The sequence below is a fragment of the Pelodiscus sinensis genome, chromosome 7 (genome assembly GCF_049634645.1).
Source record: "Pelodiscus sinensis isolate JC-2024 chromosome 7, ASM4963464v1, whole genome shotgun sequence".
In the NCBI taxonomy this organism is placed as follows: Eukaryota; Metazoa; Chordata; order Testudines; family Trionychidae; genus Pelodiscus; species Pelodiscus sinensis.
Window position 1 is genome coordinate 41,711,259 of NC_134717.1, and position 21,287 is coordinate 41,732,545.

Genomic DNA, 21,287 nt, shown 5'->3' on the forward strand with positions numbered 1-21,287 from the left:
ATAGCTAGCTCTTGGTGCAGAGAAGCATAAAAGGAAGCACTTGTATAGAGTTGTTCCATAGTACATTTTTGGTTAGGGAAAGGAAAACCCTTATTTGCTTTTACCAAAGATTACCCCACTTGGCAGCAATGTGCTCTTACTTTGTAAAAAGCAGAGCATGGTGATATGGCTGGACTCCAGGACTGGCCCTCATATCACACACTTTCCATAGGCAGACAGTGTTTACAAGGAAATGTCTGGAACGCTCTGGAAAGACTTGCAGCCCTCCTGTTCAGAATAGCCTCGGTAGAAGCTTCGAATTTCAGATTCATCTGAAGAAGTGGGTTTTACCCATGAAAGCTCATGATACTGTCTACACGTTTTGTTAGTCTTTAAGGTGCTGCTAGACTATTCATTGTTTAAGTTCTTCAAATTTGAGGTCATTATAGTGGGAACAGAATCAAAAGCCCATTGACTTGAATGGGACAGGATCAGTCCCTATGACAGGCAACAATAGCTATTTCATTATATTTTCTACTAGCACATTTGCCTGGGCCCTTGAGGAGTGAAACTATCAATTTTATGTCTAAAGTGGATAAATTAACAGTAATTTAAGTAACACAGCATTGTGTTTCTAGCCTGTTAGTAATATATTAAGATTTCTTGATAAAGTACAGAATTGCAGCTTTATTGAATAAATCCTGTTTTCTGAATATGACTAAGATTCTGTCTTTTGGATGTACTGTAATGGGTTTTGGCTATGTATGTATTAATATCCAGGAATCGGGGAATTTGTAGGTAGTCTCTGGCTGCACTATTTCAGTTACTTCAAGTTTAGATTTGGAATATTGAAGGTGTATTTCATTGGCTTCCTTTCAAATACTCCAGGTTTACATAGATATGCGGGAGATTCAGAAACTGGACCATTAACCTCTCTGGAACCATTTTTGTCAGGTTTGCAATGACATAAGTCTTCATTTGTAAAGATCATTGTAGAAGTAATTTTTGTGTCTTCTTGTGTCTGACTACAATGCTGGTGGTCAGTTGCCATTGCAACAAACAGAGATGGGAAGGGGACTAGTGTTGCAGGAATGATAGAAGGAAGGAGCTTTACCCCTTTCATCTGAAGAAAATAAGGCTGTGCCTCTTGAAAATTCCCTTTGTTAGTCTGAATACCCAGCAAATTTGCTGAGTGGGTGAGGAGGTGGCAGTTGAGGTGGATGCATGGAAATATTGAAGCAAAACCCAGATTATAAGATAGGGAAAGAGGGAAAAGAAGTAAATATCTTACACTCCAATCAAATATTTTCAAAGTTAAGTAAGATGTGAGATACCATTCCTAAAGTGCTGAAGCTGTGTTTTCTCTTCCTCTTCTTTGCAGTGCTGCCCCAGCTCTCCCCTGTGTTCTGCAGCTGGCTGGTGGTGCCTTGCAGACCTTTAATCAGACTTGCACTGTGAATGTGAATCATAATATTTAAGCTACCATATTGTCTGAGAGTCTGAGCCAAACTTAGGCCACCTCTTGCACACTGCTGTGTGTGCAGGATTGGTAATGATTGTAGTGCTGCACCATGAACTCCTGAATGGCTGATGGAATTATAGAAGTTTTCCATAGTCTCATTGGTGAGCCAGGTGTTGACAAGCTGCTTGGGTGCATTGGCTTCTCTGATCTAGTTAGTTGTTGCTGCCTCTGGTTGAATGCTAGGTTGAAGTTCAGACCCTTTCTTTTGCCACACGCTTTGGCTACGTCTACACTGCACAATTATTTCGGAATAAGCAATTTCGGAAGAAATATTCCACTATAGCTTACTTCAAAATAGCATGTCTACGCACCAAAAGCTCATCAAAATAGCATTTGCCTAATTCAAAATAGAGCATCCACACTGATTGGATGCTAACTCGCTTTTAAAACCACCCAGTACCACTTCAGGCAGGGCATCAGGAAAGCAGTTACTTCCTGGAGCTGCTGCCTAACGTTCTCTGAGGCTTGTGTTTGAAGGGACCCCCCCTATATAGCAGTGTCTCAGCCTTTTTTCCTTTGCCACCATCCTCAAGGGACAGCAAAGCCTTTTCTTTTGCCCACTATGGTTGCCTTTGTGGACACCTCAGCATTCTAGACATGGAGCCGGAGCTGCCTCTGGGCTCCCTAAATCCCAGTTCAGTGATTTAACCACAAAGCTATTCCTCCTTTTATTATGTGCCTGAAGTTTAGCCCTAATTTCCGAGCTGAGTGTGACAGTTCTTGGCTCACAGGAAGGCGATGTACCTGGAGCAAGTCCATGTATGCTGAGGCCAGTGGGCCCTTGCATGCAGGAGCCCACATGTCCCTATGGGGGAGCCTCACTGTGTCCCCCATTTTGGGGACAAGCAGGCATATGTAGATGCCAGCCAGACTGGGATCCCGGGGGGTGGGTAGGCGGGGCACAGGCTGGCTGGGCTTCCCTCTGTGCCATGCGCCCGCCATGTCTGGCAGTGGCAGCCAGCCAGACTGGGATCCCAGGGGGTGGGTAGGCGGGGCACAGGCTGGCTGGGCTTCTCTCTGTGCCATGCGCCCACCATGTCTGGCAGTGGCAGCATGTAAGGGCAAGTGTGGGGTCCTGTCCCAGAGTGGGAGCTGCACTCTTGGTCCCTGATGTAGGACTGGTGGAGATCTTTAACTTTTATCTGCAGCTGCTCCTGTGTGTGCATGTAGCCTTTTGTGGCCAGGCTGTCGGCCTCTGTCCATAGATAGCCCCATTTCGGCGTCTGGTGTGGAGATCTTGGAGGTTTGCTTCCTTGACCCAGACCTCAGTGAGGTCCAGGAAGGTGCATGCCTCTTTTGAGCCCGGGCAGGCTCCTGGGAACTGCCTGACTGCTCCCTGGGAGCAGTGGCGAGCTGGCTGGGAGCAACAAACTGGCTCATTTTTCTAAAATTTGAGGCAGTGACAGCTGCTGTGTGGCTCCAGGCTGTTAAGGCTTCCTACGTGCCACAAGCTCTTTCTCTTGAGGCTGCAGCTTTAAGGACTCCAGCAGAAGGAGGGACTACAGAGTTTGGCTGAGTGTAGACAGAGTGGCCAGCAGGGTACCTTGGGAAGGGCTGGAGGTACCTTATTTCAAAATAATTTTGAAATAAAGCTATTGCTGTCTAGATGCTCGCATAGTTATTTTGGAATAACGGCCATTATTCCGAAATAACTGTGCTGTCTAGATATACCCTTTGTGAAATGAGAGAGCTGCACTTGTATTATGTACTGGCTGGTCTCAGTCCTGAGAGGTGCTGAACACACACTCCTCCAGTTGGTACTAGCACTTAACTCTTTTTTAGGAAGTACTGGTCCTTTTGCCTGAGGCTGTAATCTGAATTCATGGGACTTGTAACTTATCTGAAATCAGTCAAACCATATAAAGTATATTTAAATATCACAGTTAATTTTTAATATCTCTGCTCCTCTTGTGCTCATCCATCAAGTGCCCTTAGGTATGGCATTTTGTGTACTGTAGATGTACTCAGAATTACTAAATCCTTTAGGTGTGTCCAAGAACATGATAAGGCAGCTATGCAAGTAGGTTGCTTGAGGCATACAACTTTTAGATGCAAGTAAGACATGTCTAGTTTTTTCCTGTTTCCTTTTCCTGTGAGTAAGGAAGACAAACAACACCAACAGCAGCTCAGACTTGATCAGAATTTTATTTAGATGATTTAACTAGAATTTTAAAGGTAAGATCTAGATACTAGGTCAAATTGCAGAGTTATGCTTGTGCTACTTTGCTTCAGGCAAATTAACTCTTGCTGAATGAAAATTTTCAAATCCAAAACCTAAGCAGATTTTTTTTTTTTTTTTTTGGTAATCTATAAAATTGTTGTTGCACCTACACATTCACTCCCGTGGCATGGCTGGGGAGTGGAGAGGGCTAGAAGGTCAGTAGTATGGGAGGATGCAACTAAAACTGGGTGGTGAATATTCTGTTGTCATGGCCTTGTGGTCTATTTTTGGTACCACATCCATTACATTTGACTTACAGGACTGGCAGGTGAATATTGTGGACATGCTAGCTAGGTTTTCTTCTGGATTTTTTTGGAGATTACTTTTTTCCTATGTCATCTTGGAATCAAACTCCCTGGATTGGGCGGTGTCTGCTTTCTCCAGATATTAATTAGTACAGTGGTGTCTCACTTAATGTTGTTATGAGGCTCATCTATTAGAGCACATGCTTGTTTAAAATTGTGCAGTGCTTCCTTATAACATTTTGTGGCTGCCTGTTTGTCCACTACGTGCAGGATTTTCTGGAAAAGCAACCTGTCTTTCTGGGGATTTGGAACCAGAGTGGCCTGGCAGCCCTGCATCAACTACCAAATTACAGGGAACTTTAAAGATGTACCTAGGCAGCTGCAATTCAGCTGCTTCTTCCCTCTGCCTTGGAGTTTCTCCCTTCACAACAAGCAGGAGACTCTTGGGGGTGGAGAAGGAAGTGAGGGATGTTGGTGTAAAGATGCCTCCTTTCTTCCCTCATCAAGCCCCCCCACTCCATACCCCATCTCCACAAAGCAGGATATCCCAGCTACAGAGTCCTATGTCTGGACTTCTTGTTCTACTTACAAGGGCAGTGGAAACTGAACTTGTCTGTGACGCACACACACACAGTGAGTCTGACACCACTACCTCAACCGAGCTTCACAGTCATCATTGCTGCGTATGGTATAAAACTTATACTGTATATGTATATATTGCCTTTTTGAATGCAACAAACTAACCTTGGAACCTAACCCCTCCTCCCTTATTTACTTATGGGGAAACTGGATTTGCTTAACATTGTTGTGCTTGAAGTAGCACTTTTCAGGAACATAAGTACAATCTTAAGCGAGGAGTTACTGTATTACCATAGCATCTAAAAGCCCCAATCATAGACTGTGACCTTGTTGTACTAAGGCTGTAGAAACACTGAATAAGGACTGAGAATGCTGTTTGTCATTAAATAACCATTGATGGGCACTGTTCTTTTAGTAGATCTCCAGAATCGAGTTGGTCTGTGTGATTAACTTTTTTAATAACAGAAAGATATGGGAGAACACCCTTTAAAATAAAGTCTCTGCTGTTTTCACCTTCTTTTGAAAGGCTTCTTGATTTTCTCTGTGCACTGAAGACCACATTTAGAAAGCTTACTGGCAATCATCCATCTAAATGATAAGATCTTCGGGGAACTTTGATGCTGTTTTGTACATAATCAGATTTAATTTCCTCAGAACTCTTCTTAGGTATGCTTTCAGATTTACCTGTCCCTTCACTGTAAGATTAAGATTGCTAAATTGATTAAGGCTGGTTCTGGAAAATGTACAGTTCGACAGTACCTGTATCTTTCAGTCAGGGAATACTTGAGTTATAAGGAACCATTTTTGGCTCACTGCTTAAAGTAAAGGCATTATAAGAGCAACTCACTGAGAAAGTTACTCGGTTCAGTTAATCTATTCAGTTAAATCATTATCAGTAGACTGCAATACTGTAGTCATTCTTTTAAAGCAAAGTTTAGGGCCAAAAGGAAATGACTTGACCTCAAGTCTGTGGAAACAAATACAGAAATATAGTGCTAGATCTTCAATTAGGTAGAGCTGCCTTTCATGTTCCAACCCTGCTTGCTCTTAAGCAGAGAACAGTGTTTTACTATGGGGCAGGACAAAATAACTTCCCAGGTTCATGGTGGGGATGGGTGGGGGAGAAACAGTGAATTGGAAAGGAGACTAAATTAAACATCTCTTGGGCTTGAATCCAGGTAGATCACTTGTTTGGATATCTAGCTGAATGTATGTAATATTGTGTGATCTCCACGTTGGTACTTGAAAATGAAAGTGTTCCTGGAATTAACAAGCATAATCTTGTTCTGTCCTTCAGTGTTACCCTCTATTTGTATTCCCAAATAAGAAGAGATTCTGAATTTGTAACTGAAAATCCTCTAATCTACAACATGTCAAACACCTTTTTTCTTTAGTGTTTTGTTAAGCATTTATGAGAGCTATTAAGAATTAATAAGGCATGGTACATAATGAAGATATCACTAGCAGAGAGAGAGTATGGTATTTACCATACCGACATAATAGTGTAAGCTACATTATACTTCTGCTACAGTGAGTAATTTGAAGTATTGCTGGAAGCAAGTGACATAATAAAGGAGGAATAGCCTTGTGGTAAGGACACTGAACCAGGATTTGGGGAGCCTGTCAACAATGCTTGCTATAGACTTGGCTTGTTGCCTAAAGTTACATTAAGCAAATTGCCTAATCTCCATGCTTCAGTTCTTCATATCTAAAACGGAGATAATACTTCCTTTCTCCTGTCCTTGATGTTCTGTTTGTTAGACTGTAAGTTTCTTCAGGGCCTAGCACAGTGGAGCATTGATCTCAATTAGCATCTCTAGGTACTTTCATAATACAAATAGCTTTAAGGTTTGATTTAATGTGACAATCTATGATCATCTAAGTATAGACACCGTTTCCCAGAGAGATGACAACCCGTGCATAACAAACACTGTCTTGAAATACTTGTCTGACACTATCAGAAGTGTGAGAAAAGGAATTGGGAGGGGCGGGGGAAGAAGAGACAGACATGCACAAACCCTATATAGATTAGGGGTTGGCAACCTATGGCTCGCAGGCCAAATATGGCTTGCGAGAGATCTAACTATGGCTCTTTCACTGGTTGCATGCCTGGGGGGAGGAGCACAAAGAATTGTAGTTCTGCCCACCTTCTCAACGGCAGCACTCATCTTTCTTGCACTTTGAAGGTAAGCTGCTGCTGCTGGTGGCTGATGGGGGGAGGAGGAGAAAGAAGCGGGGGGTGGGTGGATTGCTGGTATTTTCTAGAGAGCTGCTCTGGATCAGGCTTGTGGTGGGGCACTGGCCGGGACTGGGATACATCCTGGTCCCCTGAGCTGCTACACAGTAGCTCACTGTAGCACCAGTGGGCGACTGCCCATGGTTTTATACAGAGCTGCTCCAAGGGTCCAGTGGTGAGGCCTGCAGCGGAAGTGGAGGAAGTCAGCAATAGGACCCACAGCAGGACCCGTGGGGGAACAGGGGTGGCGGGGGCGAGGCCCATGCAGCAGCAGGGCTGGAGTACACCACAGCCTCCTAAGCTGCTGCACAGCAGCTGGCCACATTGAGGTGAGTTTGGTGTAGAACTGAGCTCTGGTGTGCTGGCTCCACGAACCAGTTCCTGGGGCAGTGCTATGAGTCAGGCCTGCGGGGGAGGGGAGGACGTGAGTAGGGAGATAAATAGGTGTCTAGGAGTCACGGGCTGCCAAAAAACAGGCCTGAGTGTCACTCACTGCCCTGCCAGGGAAACAAACCCTGCTTGGGCTGTCGGATGCCTGGCACCTCTGAGAGAAGGAGCAGGTAGTTAGGGCTTTAGACCAACGAGGGACACCTGGGTTCTACCCCAGTTCAGCCAAATCCTCGCTGCCTGCCAGCCCTCAGCATGTGGGGTGCCCCAGAAGGCAGAGTTCATCGGTGTGTGAGAGATCATCCTGGCCTGCAGTGTGTGTGTGTCTGTGTGTGAGAATAACAAAATCATTTTTCCAGTCTGTTTCCACTGAAATTTTTCATTGATCTCTCTTATGCACACTCATTGCATGACTATTTTGAATTCCTTTATTTAAAAAAACTGCAGCCCACATTTACAAAAAAAAAAAAAAAAAAAGCACTCTCCCCTTCCCCACCCTCCAAAATTCCTGCATAGGGGCTTGCCTTCAGTAAAAATGTCTTGCAAGTCAATTATGAGTCCACTGTTAAGTACATTATCAGAAAAACATCTTTTCCACACCTAATAACTATTTATGCTATTATTAATCAGCATGTCAATTATCAATATTATATTGTATTTTTTCAGTTATGCAAATACGCATTCGTATACAGCTTTCTGTTGATCGCTTGTTCTGAATTTTGATGTTGTTTGGCTCTTTGGTTTGAAAAGGTAACTGACCCCCTGATATAGATTGAAACATCAAATGCCTTCTTGTTTCCTAGCCAGTTGAACTATGCTTCTAAATGATTTCTTTGTAAAAATGCATTCTTACTCTCCTCCTTAAACTGAATCTAGTGCTCTGAAAGGTGCTGGATGAGACTGGGCCGCTGAATCTTCTGTTTATCCACAAAGTAGGTTTGACATGGACAGCAGTGGTATATGTTTGCCCATGCTATCCACCAATATTCTCTTGTTCTGGAAACTAACTCCTGTAGGGTTGACAATATTTTTCAGCCTCACTGATTACTCAGTGTCTTGACTTTCTTGCCTTTCTGCTGAGTGACAACCAAGTGCAGCTTGTGAGGTTGACACCTGCATCATGCATGCTAAGAACTGGAGTGAAACTACTAGCTTGTATAACATAGATAGACCACCAAATAATTGCCTCTTACACAGACTTTTAGTTACAGTTATCCACCAGCCTGGAAGAAAACCAATGAACCAGAGGCAAAATGCTCATTACCCCATCTCATTATCTCTGAGCTATTTATTCATTGCCTGGTTCAGAGTTGCTTTAAATAATGTGTAGTGTAGTAACATAGGGCACATATACACAGTGGGGCTAAAGCTGAAATAAGCTACGCAATTTAAGCTATGCAATTGGCATAGCTTAAGTCAAAATAGCTTATTTCAGCTTTGGGCACTGTCTTCACAGCAGGAAGTCTGAGAGCACTCTTCTTCCGACTTCCCTTACTCCTTATAAAATGAGGCTTACAGGCGTTGGACTAAAGTCCTTCAGCCCAACATTATTTTGACATTGTCAAAATAACTGCTTGTAGTGTAGACGTGGACTGTTAGTTTGGAATAACGTCTGTTATTCTGAAATAGCACTGCTGTGTAGACGTACCTATAGTGTGCTTGGTCTCTGAGGGGGGAGGGAGAGAATAGGTACTGCCTGGCTTGTACAAAGGTGACTACTCCAACCAGTTAGGGAGTGATGTTGATGATATTCCTGCTCTGCTGGAAGAAAAGTGTTCCATGTGAATGAGGGGAGCGGGGGGAAATAAACTGAAGAGTAGGTCTGTGAATGGGGCAGGTAAGCCACTGGCTCTGCTTGTTAGTGCAATGTTTCGTATGGAAGTAGTAGAGCTCCCAGTCACCAATGGGGTCAGGTCCGGCTTTAGGAAGTGCGGGGCTCAATTCGAACCGCTTTGGCAGGGCCCCCCCTCTTCCACCCAGGATTTTTTGTTGAGCAAAAAAAAAAAAAAAAAAACCCACACAACAAATAACACATCAGAAGTAGATCTGATCAAAATGTATATCAATATAGTTGAACATTTTCAAAAAAATGCATCTTTTATTATGCAAAATTTTACACAAAATTAAATCAGGTGCCTTAAGTGTAGGTCAAATATTTTCAATTGCAAACTCTCCATTTTTTTCAATAAAGTTTGAAGTTTGATTTTTAAAAAGTTACCAGAGAGCGTTGCACTTTTGTTACATTGATTTACTTTTTAAATAGCAAAAATGGAGTCTTTAAGAAAGTGTCAGTTCTGTGGTCAAATTCCAGTCCTTAGTGATTTCAGCACCAATGATTTCCCTAGGTAATATGGTACCTTACCAACATTGCCTCCTTTGCACTGCCCTTCAACACATTGCCTGCATGTTGAGTCCAAGGTCAGTCTACGCGAGATTTTATCAATGATTTTTGCTCAAGCGATCACTGAGACAAGACAAGGACTCTCAATTGATTCTAGTCCACTCTGCCTTTAACACTGCATGTAAAGTGTCAGGTATAATTGAGGACTCCCAAATAGACTCTACACCACCAGAAATAAAACCTGTTTCCATCTTCTGTGACTTTCAGTGAGATGTGAAACTATCCTCTGCTTTCTGTTCAAGTTATGGTAGAACCTAAGCCAGGTCATATTAAGTTCATACAATATGGATAACAAACAACCTTCTAATCATACAATATGGATAACATGTCATTCTCCCAGCTCTAAGTCTTAAGTGAATTTCAACCCAAAGAGCAAAAATTGATCACTTTGACATAGCAAGTGTGTCTACTGATCCCTGTGGCAAAATAGGTTGTCTATATAAATAAGGTCTGCTCGTGAAGCCTTTTCCTACAGTTGATTAACAGATGGCAGTAGATAGCTCATTCAGACCACTGGCTGATAATAGTTAGTCACCCTGACCAGTCATTAACCATAGTCATGGACTGACCCTACTCTCCATTGTCTCTATGATTCTATGATGACCTGTGACAAAAAAGGAGCGTGGAAAGGGAAACTGAAAGGAGAGACCTCTCTAAATTCACCAGTCAAAGAGCAGTATTGCCAACTCAAAAATCACAAGAACCACCTACACAAAATTATGAGAAGGGTCTACAAATCATAAGACTCTTTTAAAAATAAAACATATTGGATTTTTATTGGCCTTTTGTTTCTTAAGTATGTAGGGTTCATATTTTAAAGCTTTCCTCCTTAGCTGTAAGGCCCAGAAGTATAGAGAACTTTTTTTAAATGAAAGCTGAGATTCCTACATAATCAATTGACTCCAGGCCTTTAGAAAAACACCAAATGTTTTGAGATTCATGGTAAAACAATGGAGGAATTCTTGTGAGCCCATTATTTGTCCACAGTATAAATAAAAAAACAAAAACAATATCTTCTCCACTAAACATCCTAATGAGATACTACAAATGAGGAACTGAATTCAACAGCTCCTGTTATGAACAGGTATCAACCTAATTTTTCATATTTGAGATGGGTTAGCAGGAATCATACATGACCATATGAAATCTTTCCACTCTCAAGTCAGCATATTCACCAAAGCACCTATAATTTTGATCCATGCATTTATTGGATAGTGAAAGAGAAAGGAGGGGAATTAGTGTAGATAAATGTTAAAATTAAAAAAAAAAAAAGCCTGAAGGAATTAGGCCTGGGCTCCTACATCTCAAGTTCACAACTGACTAGGACACTTATGACCAGATTTTCAAAGGTGTGTAAAGATCAGATAGATATCTTTGAAGATCCGAGTTGACAACTATCTCTTTAGAAGCTTAATTACCTTTGAAAATCTGATCTTAGATTTCCAAGTCCAATTATCAAAAATGATTTTAGTCACTCGTGTGCTTTTGAAAATATTAAGTGGGTGCCTAAAGAGACAAAAGGTAGGAGATATGGTATTCCTTTTAAAAATGTGTGACATCTATTTTTTAGCTAAATTTTATATTATTTTTCTCCTAGGGGCAACTGACCTCTCCCGCCCCCTCACTACGCCACTGCCCCCCCTCCTGCAGATCTATCATCTTATGTATGTGCAAGATCTGTGAGAGCCGTCCCATGAATCTGAAGTTAGTGTCTGTGGCACCTGCTTCTGGGTGGTGTCTCAATGCTGCCGCATTCACCTCCAAAGAGGGGGCTTCCCAAAGAGGCCCTAGCTGCTGACCCCCAAGGCATCCACAAGTCCAGTCTCCTTTCAATGGGCCCACTTCCCAGGGCTCATTGATCTTGGCTCTGGCTTCCATCCCCTCTCCAACCCCATCAGAACTACTGTGCTCTCCTGGCTTAGGAAAGGAAAAAATAGGAGGATTGGAAATTAACCCGCCCAGTCTCATGTCCCCTAGGCAGGGAACGAGCCATCTACATTAGGCCCCAGCTGGAGTATCATGTTCAGTTCTGGGCACTACATTTCAGGAAATGTGTAGAAACTGGAGGAAGTCCAGAGAAGATCAACACAAATGAGGAAAGGTCCAGAGAACATGAGATATGAGGCAAGGCTGAAGAAATTGGTCTTGTTTACCTTGGAAAAGAGGAGACCGAAAAGGGACATGAGAGCAGCTTTCAAGTATCATAAGGAGGAGGAAGAAAAATTGTTCTGCTTGGTCTCTGAGGTTAGGATGAGAAGCAATGAGCTTAAATTGTAGATATTTAAGACCAGGTTAGACAGACACCTGTCAGGGATGAGCTAGGGCAACTCAACTTTGGAAGCCCCAAGGGCCACACTGATACTTACAGAACATGCTGAGGGCCTCAACTTAATCATAGAATCATAGAACTGGAAGAGACCTCAGAAGGTCATCAAGTCCAGCCCCCTGCTCTAGGCAGGACCAATTCCAACTAAATCAACCTGGCCAGGGCTTTGTCAAGCTGAGACTTAAACACCTCTAGGGATGGAGATTCCACCACCTCACTAGGTAACCCATTCCAGTACTTCACCACCCTCCTAGTGAAATAGTTTTTCCTAATATCCAACCTGGACCTCTCCCACCACAACTTGAGACCATTGCTCCTTGTTCTGCCATCTGTCACTACTGAGAACAGCCTCTCTCCATCCTCTTTGGAACCTCCCTTCAGGAAGTTGAAGGCTGCTATCAAATCCCCCCTCACTCTTCGCTTCTGCAGACTAAACAGACCCAAGTCCCTCAGCCTCTCCTCATAAGTCATATGCTCCAACCCCCTAATCATTTTGGTTGCCCTCCGCTGGACCCTCTCCAATGCGTCCACATCCTTTTTGTAGTGGGGGGCCCAGAACTGGACACAATACTCCAGATGCGGCCTCACCAAAGCCGAATAAAGGGTAATGATGACATCTCTGGATCTGCTGGCAATGCTCCTCTTAATGCAACCTAATATGCCATTAGCCTTCTTGGCTACAAGGGCACACTGTTGACTCATATCTAGCTTCTCATCCACTGTAACCCCCAGGTCCTTTTCTGCAGAACTACTACTTAACTGGTTGGTCCCCAGCTTGTAACTATGCTTGGGATTCTTCCGTCCCAAGTGCAGGACTCTACACTTGTCCTTGTTGAACCTCATCAGATTTCTTGTGGCCCAATCCTCCAATTTGTCTAAGTCATTCTGTACCCTATCTCTGCCCTTAAGCGTATCTACCTCTCCCCCCAGCTTAGTGTCATCCACAAACTTGCTGAGGGTGCAATCCATCCCCTCATCCAGATCATTAATAAAGATATTGAACAAAACCGGTCCTAGAACCAAACCTTGGGGCACTCCGCTAGAAACCAACCGCCATACTGACATCGAGCCATTGATCACTACCCGCTGGGCCCGGCCTTCTAGCCATCTTTCTATCCATCTTACCATCCATTTATCCAATCCACAATCCCTTAACTTGCTAGCAAGAATATGGTGGGAGACCGTATCAAAAGACTTGCTAAAGTCAAGGTATATAACATCCACTGACTTCCCCATGTCCACCGAGCCAGTTACCTCATCATAGAAGCTAATCAGAATGGTCAGGCACGACTTGCCCTTTGTGAATCCATGCTGACTATTTCTAATCACTTTCCTCTCATCCAAGTGCCTCAATATGGATTCCTTAAGGATCCCTTCCATGATTTTTCCAGGAACAGAGGTAAGACTGACCGGCCTATAGTTCCCTGGATCATCCTTCTTCCCTTTTTTGAAGATGGGCACTACATTTGCCTTTCTCTAGTCATCCGGGATTTCTCCCGATCTCCACGACTTTTCAAAGATAATATCCAAAGGCTCCACAATGACATTTGCCAACTCCCTCAATACACTTCAGATGCACTAAGTCTGGACCCATGGATTTATGTACGTTTAGCTTTTCTAAATAGTTCCTAACCTGTTCTTTACCCACCACGGGCTGTCCATTTTCATCCCATCTTGCGTCACTTGGCGCAGAAGTCCAGGAGCTGACCTTGTCCGTGAATAGAGAGGCAAAGAAAGCATTGAGTACTTCAGCTTTCCCCGCATCATCTGTTACTAGGTTACCTCCTTCATCCATTAGGGGCTGCACACCCTCTCTGATCACCTTCTTCTTGTTAACATGCCTGTAGAAACCTTTCTTGTTATCCTTCACATCCTTAGCCAGTCGCAATTCCATTTGCGCTTTCGCCTTCCTGATAACCCCCCGGCATTCTCAAGCTATACCTTTAAACTCCTCCCTGGTCATTTGTCCAAGTTTCCACTCTTTGTAAGCTTCCTTTTTGTGCTTAAGTTCACCAGGGATTTCCCCTGTAAGCCAATCCGGTCTCCTACCATGTTTGCCTCTCTTGCTACGCGTCGGGATGGTTTCTTTCTGTGCCTTCAATAAGGCTTCTTTAAAATACTGCCAGCTGTACTGGACTCCTTTCCCCTTCATGTTAACATCCCAGGGGATTCTGCCCATCAGATCTCGGAGGGAGTCAAAATCTGCTTTTTTTGAAGTCCAAGGTGTGTATTTTACTACTCTATTTTCTTCCTTTCATCAGGATCCTGAAATCTACCATCTCATGATCACTGCTTCCCAGGTTGTCACCCACCTCCACTTTCCCTATTAGTTCCTCCCTGTTTGTGAGCAGAAGGTCAAGCTGTGCACGGCCCCTGGTCGGATCCTTCAGCACCTGTGTCAAGAAGTTATCCCCAACATTCTCCAAAAACTTCCTGGATTGCCTGTGTACTGTCGTATAGGTTTCCCAGCAGATGTCAGGGTGATTAAAGTCCCCCACGAGAACCAGGGCCTGCGATCTGGAAGCTTTGCTCAGTTGTCCGAAGAAAGCCTCATCTACCTCACCCACCTGATTCGGTGGCCTGTAGCAAACACCAACCACAACATCAATGCTGTTGTTTGCTCCTTTAAACTTAACCCATAGACTCTCAACAGGTTTTTCTCCCTCTTTATACTGGAGTTCAGAGCAATCATAGTGCTCTCTTACATATAGTGCAACTCCTCCTCCTTTTCTCCCCTGCCTGTTGTTCCTGAACAGTCTATACCCTTCCATGACAGCGCTCCAGTCATGCGAGGGACTCCCTCTTAGGAGGGAGTCCCCGACCACCACTACCTGTCGTTTCCTTTTGGGGGTGGTGGCTGTGGATTCCCCCATTTGTAGGACTACGCATCCCATGCCTTCCAGTAGATGGTGTTCCCTTCTGGTTTCTTCCTTGTGAGGTCCCTTCCAGAGCTTTCAGCACTGCAGAGCCTGTGGAGAGAGCTTGAAAGCGATTGCTTACCTCTATAGCATCGGGGGATTCCTGTGCTGGCCCTTTCCCCTTCTAGAAGTTACATGCTGCCAGTGTGGTTGCATAAAATATATACAAATAGCTTCTCTCACACTGACAGGCATGAATACAAAGATTAAGGCAAGACTACACAACACACAGGCCTCATTTGAGTCAGTTCTGCTGATATTAATAAAATGCAATATTTACCTGATTTCTACTTTTCATGAGCAATGACAGTCCAAGAATTTAACTACTAAAACACATATCAACAGAAGTTCATTACACTGATTACTTTTTTGTTTTGGCTCCCACTCGCTGGCCACGTGTTGATCCCCACATAAATCCAAACTGAATCATGGGACGCAAACAAACTGGCCGTGGGCAGCATACCATGTTGTTAATAAATATTTTATGAACCTTTACCTTTTCTCTCTGCTGCCATATCTCCTCTCCTTGCTCCATCATCTACCCTGGTGCCTGCTGCTCCCCAACTCCTCACCTTCCTCTGATGTCCTGACTCTGCCCTTCTCACTGCCCTCAGCCCTCCTGTTACCTGCCCCCCTCCACCAGCTTTTCTCTTCCCCCGTGCCCACTCCTCCAGTAGCCCCACTCTGATCATGTGAGCTACTCCTCTTCTAACACCTCCCTCTACACACCTGCCCTGCCTCTCTCCTCTGGTGCTGGTCCATCCCCAGAGGTGTCTGCCCTTCTGCTTCATGCTCAGAATCCCCTGGCACTTGCACCTTCCCTTAGCCCTGCACCCTCCTCGTGCCTCCCCTTTCCCTCACTGCCCTGCCCCCTTTGCCCTCTTTTTCCCTGTCGCCCATCCCCTCACCACTCTTTGCCCCAGTTCCTCTCACACCTCTGTGCCCTCACACATGCCTTGCTCCATCCCCACCTCTCATGCCCACCCCTTCTTTCAAGCCTTCTCCCAGGACTTCCCCCCTCTAGCCCCCAATGCCCTTCCCCTCTTCTCTCCTCTCCCCGCATCACCCTGTCCCCCCTCCCACTGACACCTCCCTTCCTGCCCTTTTCCTCATTGTCTGCACTTGGCCCCCTGCCATTTGTGTCCCCTCCAGCCTGTATCTTGGTACCCTCCCCTTTCTTTCCCCTCCCCCTCCGCACAAGCCCCTTCTTCTCCGCCCCCGCTCCTCTGCTTTTTGCAGGGCCGGACTGCAAACCGCATGCGCTGTGGCGGCATCATGGCACTTTTCAGTTTTAAAATCCCGTGTGTGACATTACGTCACGCCTGGGTGTCTCCTCGCCCACCTGCAAACAGCACACACGGCAGCATGCGCAGTGCAGGTAAGGGGGAGCCGAGCCGAGGGAGCCGACTTCCGGGTGCAGGGCATGGGGCCCCCTTAGGCGCAGGGCCCGATTCGGCCGAATTGGCCTAATCGGCTTAAGGCCGGCTCTGACGGGGGTGCTGTTTTTTTGTGACCATGGCTGCAAAAGAGTTTTTTACATTCACACCGAGGGCACATCTACACTGCAGGGCTAAATCTGAAATAAGCTATGCAACTTGAGCTACATCAATTGAGTAGCTTAAGACAAAATAGCTTATTTTGGATTTTAGCACCGTCTACACAGCAGGAAGTCCAAGAGAGTGCTCTTCCTCAGACTTCCCTTACTCCTTATAAAATAAGAGTTACAGGAGTCGGAGTAAGTCATCCAGCTGGACATTTTGTTGAAATAGATGCATAGACAGACTATGTTATTTTGAAATAATGTTGCTGTGTAGACATACACACTGAGAAATACTCTCAGGCTATCTGCCTTGATGATATAGGATGAATGGGGTTTACAAATCCATTAGAGAAAGCATCCAGACAAAGTAGAAGAGGGTCAGACTGAGATGCCACGGAAAGATCTGAGTAAGTGAAAATTTATGAGTAGTTAATTCTGATAGTGAAGGGTGTCATGTTACTGGAATTTGAGGGAAGCAGCCAGATCATGGCTGCACCCATAGGTGGGGGTGCTGGCCCCAACAATGGTATAATAGGGGGCCATGTGGGGTGCTGAATAGAAGCTTATTATCTGATAATCCTATGTAAGCTATTTATGTGGTTGTATAATGTCTGTATGTGTAGTTAGGAATCTGTAGTCTGTGTGGATACTGAATACTTCTCTACATGTGGCTGAGCATTGGGCAGAGCCCGGGCCTGTGGACATGCTAATTAGCGAGGCCCTGTGGGACAATGGCACTCAATGGGCCAAGGACACACCTAAAGCATGAGGGCGGACATCTAAGAGCGGCCAGCAGAGAGAGGCTGAGGACCAGGTGACCTGCTGCATACCAGAAGAGGCCAGGAAGGAGGCATAAAGAGACCATGTGGTCGATGCCATTTTGTTCTCAGCTCAGCACTTCATCCCAGAGGCAGCACTGCAGGGATCGAAGAGCCCGGAAGACCTGTGAACCCATCCTGATGCTAGGATGTGCAACAAGAACTTCTAAACCAGCAGCTGTAACATCTCTGCTAGAGCCTGCATCGAGGACTGGGAGATTCAATGCATGTAACGTACTATTCTGTAACAACCTCACTCTCATGCTTTTCTTTCTTGTGATAATAAACCTTTAGTTGTTAGATGCTAAAGGATTGGCCCAGCGTGATTTGTGGGTAAGGTCCAAAGGGTAAATTGACCAGGGATCTGTGGCTGGTTTCTTGGAACCGGACAGGACTTGTTCGGGGTAGGTGGGATTGGGTGCTAGGACCCCCCCATCTGTATATGAGGCACGGATATTGCTGGGGTGTCGGAGGGGTTTTGCTCGGGAGGCTTCAGGCAGGCAGCTGAAGCACTCTGTGGGACTGGTTTGTGGCCTGTGTGGAGAGGTCACCAGTCTGGGAGCTGTAAGGAGCCCCGGATTTGAGCAATTTGCCCTGAGCGGACGCCTTCAGCTGTGCCCAGACGCGGCCCGGTCCGTCACAAAGGGTTCAGAAGCTGGATAATTGACAGGGGAAGTATGAGTGGACACTTGTAAGAGCCTGTGACTGCAAAATCCCACATAGGCTATAGACTTGATGATGAAAGTCCTGTTGACATTTATAAAGTCACTAAAGAATGTTGACAAATCATCTTTGCACTGCCACCCTCTGTTGACATATCATGGCCATACTTTTAGTTCCCCTATCAACAGAAAGAGCAAAACAATATGTGTTAGCATCCCACAATGCCTGGCATCACCTTCAGTCAGTGTGGGAATGCACAACATAGTGCTAGATATTTTGGGAATGTGAAAAATGTCCTGTTCAGCCACCTCTTTGCTTCCCAGGCCTTCTGGGGCTTCTGGCTTACTTTTGCCTGTCCTTGCCGCAAACTTCAGCATCTGCTGTGAGAAATCATGGATCCCAGACTTCTCTCCTATGCTGTGTTCAGTATGCTTAGGACATCATGCATATCAGCAGAGCTACTTATGCATTTAATAGCAGAGAAAGAAGATTCGGATGTGGATGACAATGTAAGTGACAGGGACAGCACCGAACTGGCATTGCATTGGGCTGCCACAGAGCAGCTACGTATAGTACAGCGTCGCTTTTGGACTAGGAAAACCAGCACTGACTGGTGGCATTACATTGTCATGAAGGTGTGGGATGAAGACTTATAGCTACAGAACTTTCAAATGCATAAAGCAACTTTTCTGGAGCTATGTGCTGAATTGGCTCCTGAACTGCAGTGCAAGGATGCCCAAATGAGAGCTGCTCTTTTGATAGAGAAACATGTGGCTATTGCTTTGTGGAAGCTGGTGATGCATGATTGCTCCTGTTCCGTTGCAAATCAACTTGGAGTGGGGAAGTCTACCATTGGGGCAGCACTTATGCAAGTGTGTGGGGCAATAAATAACATTTTGCTGTTGAGGACTGTGACTCTGGAAAATGTGGGTGACATTGTGGCTGGCTTTGCTCAAATGGGCTCTCCAGACTGTGATGGGGCAATTGAGGGAACACATTCCCATTATAGCACCACCCACCTTGCCTCGTAGTACATCTATTAGAAGGGGTACTTCTCCATAGTGCTTCAGGCACTTGTGGATCACCGTGGACATTTCACAGAGACACATGCGGGATGGTCTGGAAAGGTGCATGATGCACGTACCTTCCAGAACAGTGCCCTGAATATTATAAAAAGCTGCGGGCTGGGACTTTCTTTCCAGACCAGAACATTACAGTCGAGGATGTGGAAATGCCCATAGTGATCCTAGGTAACCCGGGTTATCCCTTACAACCTTGTCTCAGGAAGCCTTCCATGGGGCATCTGGACAGCAGTAAGAAGCAGTGCAACAGGTTAAACTGATACCACATGGTTGCTGAGGGGGCCTTGAGCAGATTGAAAGGGAGATGGAAGTATCTCTGTGGTGCACTGGGCCTTTGGAGGATCATATCCCCAAAGTGATGGCTGCTGTTGATTACATTACTTGTGTGAGAATAAAGGGGAAGTGTATGCCTGTGGGTGGAATGCTGAGGGACAGCATCTGGGTGCACAGTTTGAACAGCCAGACACTCATGGTATCAGAGGGTAGCCATTAATATTGGGAGGCTCTGAGGAACTGCTTTTGACAGAGGAGCACTGGTATTTCTGTGTGTTGGGGTTGCTTCCCAGCCTCATTCCACTGCTCATTCTGAGTGAGTCATTCCCATGAAACCAAGGGATATTACAGGCTTCAAAGGGGGCCAGAGTGATTGATGTGGGTTGTCACACAAAATAAACTCCTGGAACCTGAGTCAAATGTTTTTATCGATGTTTTCAATCAGGATGCTTGGTGGTAAGGGATGGTCGGGGATACTAGAAAAGTTCACAATGCTGTTAATGTCCAGCTGTCAAAGTCACAGCTGGTTTCACAGGAAGTGGAGTGTGCTGGGGAAAAAAATTACCTTACAATGAAAATGAGTGTGTGGGTATAGAGGGAGGGTTGCTGTAAAACGTATTCTGCATGTGCTGACAGGGAGGCCTTTTTTGGTTCTGTTCACTCTGCATTTTGATAAGACATCAGCATCACATGTTGGTCTTCCATGAGCATTAGCATGCGCTCAGCTTCTGTTCTGACTTGCATCTCCCTAGCTCTTCTTTGCTTCCTTTTCTCTGTTTGAGACATTGAATACTGCAACACATCCTTGATCAGATCTTGCCCTGTCCTCTGAGGTTTTTTCCTTAGTTGACTGAGTTTGTCTATGTGCCTGACTTCTCAAAGTCTGGTCTGGGAAAGTAACGATTAACAATGGAGTCACTGTACTGTTGTTTCACTAACATGCACGTCTCTGAACAAAATTGGATGCTTTTCTTGTTACCCTAGAGGCAAACACAGGCTTCTCCAGACGCTCTGATTATGGTGAGGTTAAAGGCGGTGGTGGGGAAAGGAGGGTTGGACATGGGACTTCAGAAAGTACAGTCTGCATGTGTGCAGCTTATGTACATGGAAATAATTTGTAATATTCCTTCACTTGTCCACAGGCTGCTATTACTCTGGCTGACCTAGCCCTGCTGAAGGTTAACAGGCAAACCTGGGCTCCACTTCTGGATGCGAGTGGGGGGGCTCCTTATGCAACCAAACTGTGCTACCTTGGTCCCAGCAGCATAGTTTGAAGAATGGTTTGGGAGAGTATTGTACCACAGTGGTGAGGAACTGGCAGCCCTGCCATGGAATCTCCATAAGAAAATGAATAAGAGCATCAGGAAAAGCTTCATCACCTTCTCCCAGCAAGATTCTATGGCTATCTCTGGGTATATTGATGCTCTGTTTGGACATAATGCAGACTGAGGCAGGGCTTAACTAGCTCACAGAAATACAGCTCACTCCACCCCCACGCCAGTGCAATACACAGCAATCTACTGCCTTGCGCCTCTGCTGCTCCCACTCCTGTAGCTGCACTAGAGTGACTTAATTCCCATCATGGCCACTACCCACCTCCACGGTGACTTACCCTGCATCTCTCCCCTTGCTTTTTATGCTCCATGTCTGGTTGCTGAGAGTCCTCAAACTTAAGAAAAATTCCTTGCTGGCTGGTGCACAGGTTGTCACTGGATTGAGCCCCAATTCACCGTCTGCTTCCACCTCTTCATCAACGAACTTATGCTGCTGGGTTAACTCCTGTTTCTGAGACTGTGCTATGGGAAGTATCCATACGCTCCTTGGCTGTGGACATGGGATCCCCACCCAGGATTGTGTCCAGTTCTTTATAAAAATGGCATGTTTTGGGTGTAGCATCAGACTGATTGTTTGTCTCCTTCGCCTTCTGGTACGCCTGCCAGAATTCCTTTATCTTGGGTCTGCATCGTAGGGTATCTCAAAGGACTTGAGAAATGTAACCTTATGTGTCCTAGTCCCTACAGTCACTTGTAGCTGTGACTGCAACAATTCTTCATCACACACAATAAGATCCAAAACTCTGGGGTGTTTCAGGCAGGA

The 21,287-nt window shown here is 45.2% G+C and overlaps 1 long non-coding RNA gene across 2 annotated transcripts in view; it reads left to right on the forward strand.

Annotated features, from left to right (window-relative positions):
- LOC142830301 (uncharacterized) overlaps positions 1 to 21,082 on the forward strand; it is a 55,145-nt gene extending 34,063 nt beyond the window's left edge. For both annotated transcript variants that reach the window (XR_012905458.1, XR_012905457.1), the window contains exon 2: positions 20,333 to 21,082. This is a non-coding gene — a long non-coding RNA (uncharacterized LOC142830301). The remainder of the gene's footprint in view (positions 1 to 20,332) is intronic.
- Positions 21,083 to 21,287: the final 205 nt, after the last annotated feature.